Below are 13,363 nucleotides of genomic sequence, written 5' to 3'. Positions count from 1 at the left end.
TAAAAGTTATATAGAAATTGTATGGTCTTTTCAATGCATGTACATATGGAGCCACGTGCATCTTGGCTTCTCTGCTGTGCATAGGTGTGTGGTGCCCCACTGCTGTGAAGATGATAATTTTGCACCACGGTAGTAAATATAGTGGTATTGTTGTCACCCACTGGGCAGTGAATTTATTGTATCTAAATTTATTGTATTTATTGTATTGAATTTATTGTATCTAAAAATCTGTGCTGCATGAACAATAGTCTGGGGGGACCCGCACATGGGGGATATGGAGAGAGACTGGCCCTGCACGAGAATAAAACTGTTGGGTCCCGGCGGAAGGATACAGGGACTCGGGGAAAGGAGGTGAAGGGGAGTGAGGACTGGTCAGTTGACAGTTGAGCAACGGATGAGAGAGGGACTGAGCTAACGAAGCAGGGGAAGCGCTGTAAGGCTACGGAGCTTGAGGACAGGGTTTGGTCTCCCTTCGCGATCAGCGACTCTCACCCGGTGTTTGGCACCCAGCAGCAGTAGCGATGTGAGCTCTCCCTCGGCAGCAGTGAGCGGAAAATCCACGCCGGCGGGACCCGGGACGCAAGCCTCCAGCGGCGGTGGTGAGGAGCTGAGCTGAGGCAGCTGGCAGTGACGCAGAGATCCGGAGGGAGAAGAGAGGAGCGGCCTGTTGGTGAGTGACGGCCAGGGAGGCGGAGCCATCTATAATAAAAAGAAACAAAGAGTCAGCCACAGCTGAGAGTATTGGAAAGGTACCTTAACTTTATTAATCCTACAACTCCACGCAGGCACACCACACAGAGAGTCAAGCTACCTGCAAATAGCAATAAGTGCACTTATTAAACAGACTGAAAAGTAGTAAAAGACACACTGCAGTGTAATTCAGCATTGATTCAACACGTTCATATAGTAGTCCGGAGGCAGCAATCGACACAACTAGTAAGCATCGATAGGAGAAAAGATTGTATCGCAGTTAAGAGCTATCACATTTCCGTCAGGAATCAAGCCTCTGCTACCCTACTATGCTAACAACAAAGAGAGGGAATCAGTGTAATACGTCCTAAAGTCAGGAGAATGAACTGAATCCGTCAAGTTACATAGATGTGCATGTCCACCCAGTGAGAGAGGAATACCAGTGACTTGGTAATGGAGTGACTAATAAATACCTTCATTAAGGCACTCACAGTCATTTACAGTAACAGGGCGTTTTACAGATCTCAACAGTAAATTCTGAACGAGAGACTATAGCTTGGACGGGAATTAATTGTGATAGATCCACTAAGAGACGTCACCCATATTAGAGTGGTAACTGTATTCGTCCATCAATAAGGACAAGTTCAATTAACATGATAAAAGTAGTACCCAATTGAACTGCATTGTGAAGTCAGACTTGGGGAGTACCGGGGACGTGATTCATGTACTAATCTTACAAAGTTGTAGTACGTACATTTAACCAGCAATACTGGTCTGTTAGAGTTTTACCAAATGTTTTATGCTTGTATTCACGTATAACCGGCATGTTATTAGAGAAAGTTGGGTATCCATTTATTTACAGGCGGAATTGACAGCACGGAGTAGTGTAATAAACACGGTTACTAACTGTAAAGTTAATTATTCTGTTGACAATGAAACCGTATTGTGATGGTTTATCGAATTAATACTTATTTAATTTACCAGGAATTTCTTAAGCACCATTGCTATATCAATAAATTGAAATTAATTCTAAGCAACTAAAGGCAACGGTTATTTCTTAGGAGTTGTCCGACACACCTCTCAGCAAAGTTCTATACTGGTAAAGGTCCAGGCGGCAGGAATAAAAAGGTAACTCAACCAATTATCATATCCGTCCAAACCCGATACTTACCTGGTTTGTCACAGGTGCACCATGGTTTATTAGCATAAGCCTTTCATCTATTGTTCTCAGCTGCAATATAATACATTACAGAGAGAACAATACAGCAGGGGATTAAGTCCGACTGCCCTGGCTCAATTAATCCTATTAAAGGCAAAGATAAAGAGGGCTCCATCTGTAATACTTAATCAATCACCCCTACAACCAAGAATGCCCTATGGGGGTGCATAAGCAGATACCCGTTTTTGCAATAAAACCCCAATACTAATCCATATTTCACCATCAATAATAAAACATTGTGTACTCCCTGTAATGGGGGACAAGTAGAGTCTTTTAGAATAAGTTGTATCTGATATAATAATTTCTCTGACGTCCTAAGTGGATGCTGGGGACTCCGTCATGACCATGGGGAATAGCGGCTCCGCAGGAGACAGGGCACAAAACTAAAGCTTTAGGATCAGGTGGTGTGTACTGGCTCCTCCCCCTATGACCCTCCTCCAAGCCTCAGTTAGGTTTTTGTGCCCGTCCGAGCAGGGTGCAATCTAGGTGGCTCTCTTAAGGAGCTGCTAAGAAAAAGTTTTTAGGTTTTTTATTTTCAGTGAGTCCTGCTGGCAACAGGCTCACTGCATCGAGGGACTTAGGGGAGAGAAGTTCAACTCACCTGCGTGCAGGATGGATTGGCTTCTTAGGCTACTGGACACCATTAGCTCCAGAGGGAGTCGGAACACAGGTCTCACCCTGGGGTTCGTCCCGGGGCCGCGCCGCCGACCCCCCTTGCAGATGCTGAAGATTGAAGGTCCAGAAACCGGCGGCAGAAGGCTCTTCAGTCTTCTTGAAGGTAGCGCACAGCACTGCAGCTGTGCGCCATTGTTTGTCACACACTTCTCACCAACGGTCACGGAGGGTGCAGGGCGCTGCTGGGGGCGCCCTGGGCAGCAATGTAAATACCTTTTATGGCTAAAAAATACATCACATATAGCCCTTGAGGCTATATGGATGTATTTAACCCCTGCCAGATATTACAAACTACGGGAGAAAAGCCCGCCGGAATAGGGGGCGGGGCTTATTCTCCTCAGCACACAGCGCCATTTTCCTGCTCAGCTCCGCTGTGAGGAAGGCTCCCAGGACTCTCCCCTGCACTGCACTACAGAAACAGGGTAAAACAGAGAGGGGGGGCACTTTTTTGGCGATATTTTATATATTTAAGCTGCTATAAGGATACAACACTTATATAAGGTTGTTCCCATATATATTATAGCGCTTGGGTGTGTGCTGGCAAACTCTCCCTCTGTCTCCCCAAAGGGCTAGTGGGGTCCTGTCTTCGATAAGAGCATTCCCTGTGTGTCTGCTGTGTGTCGGTACGTGTGTGTCGACATGTATGAGGACGATGTTGGTGTGGAGGCAGAGCAATTGCCGGTAATGGTGATGTCACCCCCCAGGGAGTCGACACCGGAATGGATGGCTTTGTTTATGGAATTACGTGATAATGTCAGCACATTACAAAAATCAGTTGACGACATGAGACGGCCGGAAAACCAGTTGGTACCTGCCCAGGCGTCTCAGACACCGTCAGGGGCTGTAAAACGCCCTTTACCTCAGTCGGTCGACACAGACCCAGACACGGACACTGAATCTAGTGTCGACGGTGAAGAAACAAATGTATTTTCAAGTAGAGCCACACGTTATATGATCACGGCAATGAAGGAGGCTTTGCATATCTCTGATACTGCAAGTACCACAAAAAGGGGTATTATGTGGGGGGTGAAAAAACTACCTGTAGTTTTTCCTGAATCAGAGGAATTGAATGATGTATGTGATGAAGCGTGGGTTAACCCAGATAGAAAAGTGCTAATTTCAAAAAAGTTATTGGCATTATACCCTTTCCCGCCAGAGGTTAGGGCGCGCTGGGAAACACCCCCTAGGGTGGATAAGGCGCTCACACGCTTATCAAAACAAGTGGCGTTACCGTCTCCTGATACGGCCGCCCTCAAGGATCCAGCTGATAGGAGGCTGGAAACTACCCTAAAGAGTATATACACACATTCTGGTGTTATACTGCGACCAGCCATCGCCTCAGCCTGGATGTGCAGTGCTGGGGTGGTCTGGTCGGATTCCCTGACTGAAAATATTGATACCCTGGATAGGGACAGTATTTTATTGACTATAGAGCAATTAAAGGATGCTTTTCTTTATATGCGAGATGATCAGAGGGATATTTGCACTCTGGCATCGAGAGTAAGTGCGATGTCCATATCTGCCAGAAGAAGTTTATGGACGCGACAGTGGTCAGGTGATGCGGATTCCAAACGACATATGGAAGTATTGCCGTATAAAGGGGAGGAATTATTTGGCGTAGGTCTATCGGATCTGGTGGCCACGGCAACTGCCGGAAAATCCACCTTTTTACCTCAGACCCCCTCCCAACAGAAAAAGACACCGTCTTTTCAGCCGCAGTCCTTTCGGTCCTATAAGAACAAGAGGGCAAAAGGACAGTCATATCTGCCCCGGGGCAGAGGAAGGGGTAAGAGAGGGCAGCAAGCAGCCCCTGCCCAGGAACAGAAGCCCTCCCAGGGTTCTGCAAAGCCCTCAGCATGACGCTGGGGCTGTACAAGCGGACTCAGGAGCGGTGGGGGGTCGACTCAGGAATTTCAGCGCACAGTGGGCTTGCTCACAGGTGGACCCTTGGATCCTGCAGGTAGTATCTCAGGGTTACAGGTTGGAATTCGAGAAGTCTCCCCCTCGCCGGTTCCTAAAGTCTGCTTTGCCAACGTCTCCCTCAGACAGGGCGACGGTATTGGAAGCCATTCACAAGCTGTTTTCTCAGCAGGTGATAGTCAAGGTACCCCTCCTACAACAGGGAAAGGGGTATTACTCCACGCTATTGTGGTACCGAAGCCGGACGGCTCGGTAAGACCTATTCTAAATCTGAAATCTTTGAACCTGTACATACAAAAATTCAAGTTCAAGATGGAATCACTCAGAGCAGTGATAGCGAATCTGGAAGAAGGGGACTTTATGGTGTCCCTGGACATAAAGGATGCTTACCTGCATGTCCCAATTTGCCCTTCACATCAAGGGTACCTCAGGTTCGTGGTGCAAAACTGTCATTATCAGTTTCAGACGCTGCCGTTTGGATTGTCCACGGCACCCAGGGTCTTTACCAAGGTAATGGCCGAAATGATGATTCTTCTGCGAAGAAGAGGCGTATTAATTATCCCTTACTTGGACGATCTCCTGATAAGGGCAAGGTCCAGAGAACAGCTGGAGGACGGAGTAGCACTAACCCAAGTAGTGCTGCAACAACACGGTGGATTCTGAATTTTCCAAAATCTCAGTTGACCCCGACAACACGTCTGCTGTTCCTGGGAATGATTCTGGACACGGTTCAGAAAAAGGTGTTTCTTCCGGAGGAGAAAGCCAAGGAGTTATCCGAACTTGTCAGGAACCTCCTAAAACCAGGAAAAGTGTCTGTGCATCAATGCACAAGAGTCCTGGGAAAGATGGTGGCTTCTTACGAAGCAATTCCATTCGGCAGATTCCACGCACGAACTTTTCAGTGGGATCTGCTGGACAAATGGTCCGGATCGCATCTGCAGATGCATCAGCGGATAACCTTATCGCCACGGACAAGGGTGTCTCTTCTGTGGTGGTTGCAGAGTGCTCATCTGTTAGAGGGCCGCAGATTCGGCATACAGGACTGGGTCCTGGTGACCACGGATGCCAGTCTGAGAGGCTGGGGAGCGGTCACACAGGGAAGAAACTTCCAGGGAGTATGGTCAAGCCTGGAGATGTCTCTTCATATAAATATACTGGAGCTAAGAGCAATTTACAATGCTCTAAGCCTGGCAAAACCCCTGCTTCAGGGTCAGCCGGTGTTGATCCAGTCGGACAACATCACGGCAGTCGCCCACGTAAACAGACAGGGCGGCACAAGAAGCAGGAGAGCAATGGCAGAAGCTGCAAGGATTCTACGCTGGGCGGAAGATCATGTGATAGCACTGTCAGCAGTGTTCATTCCGGGAGTAGACAACTGGGAAGCAGACTTCCTCAGCAGACACGATCTACACCCGGGAGAGTGGGGACTTCATCCAGAAGTCTTCCACATGATTGTGAACCGTTGGGAAAAACCAAAGGTGGATATGATGGCGTCTCGCCTCAACAAAAAACTGGACAGGTATTGCGCCAGGTCAAGAGACCCTCAGGCAATAGCTGTGGACGCTCTGGTAACACCGTGGGTGTACCAGTCAGTGTATGTGTTTCCTCCTCTGCCTCTCATACCCAAAGTACTGAGAATTATACGACAAAGGGGAGTAAGAACGATACTCGTGGCTCCGGATTGGCCAAGAAGAACTTGGTACCCGGAACTTCAGGAGATGCTCACGGAAAATCCGTGGCCTCTACCTCTAAGACGGGACCTGATTCAGCAGGGACCGTGTCTATTCCAAGACTTACCGCGGCTGCGTTTGACGGCATGGCGGTTGAACGCCGAATTCTAAAGGAAAAAGGCATTCCGGAAGAGGTCATTCCTACACTGGTTAAAGCCAGGAAGGAGGTGACTGCACAACATTATCACCGCATTTGGAGAAAATATGTTGCGTGGTGTGAGGCCATGAAGGCCCCCACGGAGGAATTTCAACTGGGTCGATTCCTACATTTCCTGCAAACAGGATTGTCTATGGGCCTCAAATTGGGGTCCATTAAGGTTCAAATTTCGGCCCTGTCGATTTTCTTCCAGAAAGAATTGGCTTCAGTTCCTGAAGTCCAGACTTTTGTAAAAGGAGTACTACATATACAGCCCCCGGTTGTGCCCCCAGTGGCTCCGTGGGACCTGAATGTAGTTTTGGATTTTCTCAAATCCCATTGGTTTGAGCCACTCAAATCGGTGGATTTGAAATATCTTACATGGAAAGTAACCATGCTACTGGCCCTGGCTTCAGCCAGGAGAGTATCAGAATTGGCGGCTTTATCGTATAAGAGCCCATATCTGATTTTCCATTCGGACAGGGCAGAACTGCGGACGCGTCCTCAGTTTCTGCCTAAGGTGGTGTCAGCGTTTCACCTGAACCAGCCTATTGTGGTGCCTGCGGCTACTAGCGATTTGGAAGATTCCAAGTTGCTGGACGTTGTCAGGGCATTGAAAATATACATTTCAAGGACGGCTGGAGTCAGAAAATCTGACTCGCTGTTTATACTGTATGCACCCAACAAGCTGGGTGCTCCTGCTTCTAAGCAGACGATTGCTCGTTGGATTTGTATCACAATTCAACTTGCACATTCTGTGGCAGGCCTGCCACAGCCTAAATCTGTCAAGGCCCATTCCACAAGGAAGGTGGGCTCATCCTGGGCGGCTGCCCGAGGGGTCTCGGCATTACAACTCTGCCGAGCAGCTACGTGGTCGGGGGAGAACACGTTTGTAAAATTCTACAAATTTGATACCCTGGCTAAAGAGGACCTGGAGTTCTCTCATTCGGTGCTGCAGAGTCATCCGCACTCTCCCGCCCGTTTGGGAGCTTTGGTATAATCCCCATGGTCCTGACGGAGTCCCCAGCATCCACTTAGGACGTCAGAGAAAATAAGATTTTACTTACCGATAAATCTATTTCTCGTAGTCCGTAGTGGATGCTGGGCGCCCATCCCAAGTGCGGATTGTCTGCAATACTTGTACATAGTTATTGTTACAAAAAAAATCGGGTTGTTATTTGTTGTGAGCCGTCTGTTCAGAGGCTCCTACGTTTGTCGTACTGTTAACTGGGTTTAGATCACAAGTTATACGGTGTGATTGGTGTGGCTGGTATGAGTCTTACCCGGGATTCAATATCCTTCCTTATTGTGTACGCTCGTCCGGGCACAGTATCCTAACTGAGGCTTGGAGGAGGGTCATAGGGGGAGGAGCCAGTACACACCACCTGATCCTAAAGCTTTAGTTTTGTGCCCTGTCTCCTGCGGAGCCGCTATTCCCCATGGTCCTGACGGAGTCCCCAGCATCCACTACGGACTACGAAAAATAGATTTATCGGTAAGTAAAATCTTATTTTTTTAAGCAAGTATATAAATTAAAAGTTAAGTTTTACTTAATAATAAAAGAGTGCCCCCACAAAAGAGGTCAATGTATTTTATTCTTCCTGTTTCTTCTTGGGAGAAATCCTTTAGTCTTTGATGTAATTACCAATTTCCTCAGGTGAGCACCACCAACATAAATAAATAAGACAGTGGAATTTACCACTAATAATATGTATCATCAGTTGGTATAAAATTGTAGCTAGCTAAGATTGTTATAGGTGGTGCAGGATCAATCCCACTTCTTATAGAATATACCTGAGGCTAAATGGGAGGAATTTAAATACACTAATATTGAACATGTTGGGGACCCCTTTCTGTACTGGCAAACTGCTAAACCGGTTATGCAGGAGGAGATTATCTCCTTTCTTGCTAAATACAGAAAAGATAGGTCAGCTTCATATATCCAAGCTCAATCTGACTTAACTATTTCTTATTCCAGGTACAAATCAGCTCTGACTGTGGCTAACAGAACCCTAAATCTTAATGCTAAAACTCATTTTAATGCTTTCCTTGACCAGCAGACTGTTGTGCATACTTCTAACACTAAATTTAAATTTTACAAACATAGGAATAAAACTGGACATTTATTATCTAACTTATTACGCAGTACTAGATCTAATAATCAAGTTATTTCATTACAAACTACAGTAGTAGAGGGAACCGAGTGCATCAGGGTTCTGAAGTTTTAGAGGTATTTTGTGACTTTTATGCCAATCTTTATGCTCATCAGGACATTGATGTTGTTAATAAGAAGGCTTTCTGGCTATATCTGAATCACAGGCTGAGGCTCTTATAGCTCTTATCACTACTGAGGAAGTATTAAAATATTTGCCTCTAGGGTGGGAGATACATTGACCAGTGTTTTTAATGAGTTATTGAAGGGCCAGCAGATTTCCCTGTATTTTAATTTAGCTGTCATCAGAATGTTGCCAAAACTGGGACGTGATCTTTAAGATCTTGTATCTGAGTGATCATACATTATCTCTTCTTAACATTGTTTACAAATTGTTCACTAAGATCCTAGCTGACCAGCTGAAATTGATATTGCCATCGGTAATTTCTTATGATCAAACTGGCTTTGTTCATGGGCGACACTCTGTTGTCAATGTCTGAAAAGTATTGGCCGCAGTCCAGAAATTGGATCAGGGGGTGGCTCAGGTGATCGGGTCATTATCTCTATGGACGCTGATAAAGCCTTTGACCTGTTCACCTGGGATCATTTATTTGAGTTTTTGAATAAATTTGGTTTCCCTAAATCATTTACCACTGCTTTACGTGTTATAGTTCACTCCCCTCTTACTCAAGTTGCCAGCAATGGTTATGTTTCTTCCCCCTTTGAGGTGTATAGGGGCACCCGACAAGGATGCCCCTTGTCACCTCTGCTGTTTGTCCTTGCTCTTGAGCCTCTGGCGATTGCCCTCTGGGCTAACCCTCTCTTCGAGGGCATCTCCATTGGTTTGACTGTGTTGAAAATATGTTTATTTGCAGATGATATGTTATTATTTGTGTCTAAGTTATCTGTCTCAGTCCTGATTATTCTGGATACTTTGACCAACTTTAGCTCCTTCACTGGGTACAAGGTTAATGTTCAAAAGTCAGAAGTTTTGATGGATACTAGAGTCCTAATTGTACTGGGTTGCCTCAACATTTGCTAGACAATTTTAAGATTTCTACTCAGACTATTAAATATTTGGAAGTCTCGATCCCCGCCCACATTTCCCATTTATATAAGGTTAATTACTCCCCGGTTATTGCCAGGATTGTATGCCTTGATAACTGGAAATACTTACCACTTTCCCTATTAGTATGAGCTGCAGTTCTTAAATCTATTGTCTTCCCTAAGTTATCCTATTTTATCCAAATGCTCCCCATCACCATTTCTAGGAGAGATACTGATTTGATTACTCGTGAGTTCTTTCATTTTCTTTGACAAAATAAGAAACTGCGCATTTCTAGGAATAAACTGTATCTTGGTAAGATAGATGGTGGCCTGGGAATCCCCAACATTGCTGCTTTCTCCCACTCTGTGTTTTTTAGATACATTTTGGATTGGTGTACGAGTACTGATTTTTATACACATAGATCCCTGGAGGAGAGCATATTATTTCCTTACTCCCTGGCAGCCCTCATACATGTTTCGTGCTCAGAATTGCCCACAGTTGCTTTAACCGATGTGTTATTCAGAGATGCATATGCTGTTTGGGTAAAGATAAACAAATAGTTGGGATGCAGACATACATACAGACATACATTACATTTTGGGGTAACCCTGCTTTCCAACCTGGTCTGCTTAATAGTTCTAACTCACACACTGAAGAGTACAGGGTTTCTCTAATGGCAGCCTCTCCTGAGGTAAATTGCAATTAACCTGGTAATGTGCTTCCAATTACACTGTTTCAAGCACTGGTGCAGGGTTACCTCAAGTACGGATAGGGGCACTCTCCAGTCTCAACTGCACTAGATGGAGTGACTCAGTCTCTCTCTCTCTACTCCCTCCTCTCTACCCTGCTCAGCGATGTGAAGTGACACTTTTTGTTGATGGGTACTATCTGGGCTGAAAGTGTGGCTGGAGCTAGTACCTGTTAGTGGTGACAGTGACTAGCGGTTCTCCAGCTCATTAACGGTGGGTACCTGGTGTTTGTCTCTCCTAGTGCCGTGCAGCATCTGAGGCTCTGGCTTGTTGAAGGGTACTATCTGGGGTGAAAGTGCTGTCTCCCTCTCACTGTCTCCAGCGCGAGGTTCTCCTCAGCATCACCTCAGTGCAGCATCACTCTCCGCGCTGTTACTTCAGAGCACACACACTTTGCACTGTTACCTTAGGGCACTCTCTGGGTGGTAATTCCGCCTTTCTCTGTTCCCGCTCTGCACCACCCAATCAGAGGCATCAATTCCTCCTGCTCTGCTGGTCTGCTCCTGGGTCCTAGTGCTCCACAACTTGCAGTCCTTTGGTTGCTGGCGTTGCCTAGCAACCCAACCAAGGGGAAGCTATTAACCCTTTCAGCTGCACTGTGCCGGCTAGTGAGAAGTTTAGGTGTCTCACCCAGGTTGTCTCCAGTATATGGGTGATGGTACCTATATAGCCACATATATCCCCATAAATCCAAGTTAATAGGATATCCATGTCAGAGTGTCACAAGCATATTCATCATCCTTTAAATGTCACAATTTCTACATTATGCAGGGGATGTAGAAATTGTGACATTTATCAAATTCCAGAAAATAGTTTTTTTCTGGAGTTTGAACATGAAACTGTTCACCATCATAAGATGGCGACCAGCCCCAGAATCTCTTCATAAGCTGGAGGACCAGCCGACCAGCCCCAGTCAGCCAAACAACATGTCATAGGTTGGGTGTGGGAATGGGAGTGCAGGGGGGCGTCTCTGCAGGACCAGCCGGCCATTGAGACAACATGCCACGGAAGGGAGGGGGTTGTGGGGGGCCACTGCTGCAGGACCAGCCAAACAACAAGCTGCGGGGTGGGGGGGGGGGGGGGCAGGGGGCAGTGGCTGCACACCACTTCAGCAGCCAGGCAGCACGGCAATATGATGCAGGGGGCTGTTAAGGGTGCCATGGCAATAACATGCCACCATGGGGCGGGGTTCTGGGTGGAGGTGCTGCAGCTGAAGTGATCCTTTCTATAACTGGGCACCCTGGCAGCCGGAGAGGAAAATTATCACTTTCATGGGGGCATGATGAATCATGAAAAATTGTGAGTGAATACAATGAGAATTGAAAACTAAAAATTCTCATTGCAGAATTTTTTAATGATGAATATGCCCCATGATGTAATTCATTTGCATATTTCCTGTTTTACATACACAGCATCTGATGTTATTTCCCTAGAGACTTCACATGATATAAATAGTCTGTCTGGAAACCCTTTATCCACGCCATAAAGATGATTTGTCTGACATATCTACTCTGTGTCTTTTGTCTTTACATCCAAGGTAAAGGAATATTTTGTATTATTAGCCTATATAATAAATATACTAATACAATGTTGATGTAGATATATTAAGATGATAGCATAAAATGTATATTATCTATTGTGATCATTAATTGCATATCACCCATTGTGATCATTAATCTCTTATCTCGGTCTTGTTATTATTATTATTAGCTTCATATGGAGACATTGTGATGACTCAGACCCCAGGTTATATCTCTGTGTCACCAGGAGGATCAGTCACCATCTCATGTAAACCCAGCTCAAGTATCCTTTGGAGCACAAATTCCAAAGATTGCTTAGCCTGGTACCAACAGAAACCAGGACAGCCTCCAAAGCTTCTAATCATCTGGGCAAGTGAACGTCAGTCTGGGATCCCAGAACGTTTCAGTGGATCTGGATCAGGATCTGATTTCTCTCTCACAATTAAGGGAGCAATTGCAGAAGATGAGGCAGAGTATCACTGTCAGCAGTATCTCAGCTTTCCTCTCACACAGTGATACAGAGTCGTACAAAAACTTCCTTCCCCTTTCTGTACTTATTGGGACTAATGCAGATGTGGACGAATGGTGCATTGCTTACTTGTTCAAACCAATGTTGTCCTGTCTTACTATACTGTTTATTATATCAGGGTCGGATCTAGACTTTTCTTTTAGGGGGGGCGGTTTACGGTTTAATCTTGACCACTCCCCTCTCCAGTCCCGACTCCTCCCCTCTCTCATATTGACTCCTCCCCTCTCATCTTGACTCCTCCCCTCTCCAGTCCAAATTCCTCCATCACACAAATAAGTATAATTGCAGGTAAAGGATTTGTTAGTGGATGTTAGGTATAATAATCACTTCTACAACACATCAAAGCAAAGTTGCCCAATTTGACATCTATCCAAATACCTCCTTATGTTCATCATAATGTATGACACGTCACGTACAGTTGTGTTACCTACAGTATAAAAAGTTATAATCCCCTAATATTGGGGTATAGCAAAAGAAAATTAAATAAAATAATTAAATAAAAACAAAATATCTGGAGTAATTATTTGCATCTATTTCTCATCTTAATATGAGGTACTGATATAGACAGTCAATCATCAAGGTTTATATGTCAACGTCGTTATGAAATACAGTATTATCATAAACCTTGATGATTGACTGACTCTATATAAGCGCATTATATTAAAATGAGAAACATTAACAATGTTATAATAATACCTATAATTCCTTTCTTTGGGATACTAGCAACTATTATGGATACAAATGGTAACAACTGGCATACTATATGTGTTACTGAACCAGGAAAGGAAGACACATTATAATACCCTGTTATATTATTATAATAAGGGGAACTGCTGAATAGTACCAAGGGGATTTTAGGCACAGAGTCTTGGGGGGTTAGGCCAATTATTTGATAATCCCACACAGTACTCAACACTTGCCAACCCTAACAGATGAATTCCACATTTGTAATTGTCCAATAATGGAGTTTGAGACTAACCAGGATTAAGTGAGAG

General features: G+C 45.2%; 1 long non-coding RNA gene across 1 annotated transcript; it reads left to right on the top strand.

Moving 5' to 3' along the window:
- The first annotated feature begins 346 nt into the window (after window positions 1–346).
- On the top strand, window positions 347–12,788 carry LOC135008978 (uncharacterized). The gene is made up of 3 exons (XR_010208619.1): window positions 347–1,818; window positions 11,732–11,856; window positions 12,030–12,788. It is a non-coding gene; the product is annotated as an uncharacterized LOC135008978 (long non-coding RNA).
- The last annotated feature ends 575 nt before the right edge of the window (window positions 12,789–13,363 follow it).

This window comes from Pseudophryne corroboree, chromosome 1, assembly GCF_028390025.1.
Source record: "Pseudophryne corroboree isolate aPseCor3 chromosome 1, aPseCor3.hap2, whole genome shotgun sequence".
Classification (NCBI taxonomy): Eukaryota; Metazoa; Chordata; class Amphibia; order Anura; family Myobatrachidae; genus Pseudophryne; species Pseudophryne corroboree.
Note: the sequence above shows the minus strand (reverse complement) of the source record. Positions and strands in the feature narration are given on the sequence as shown.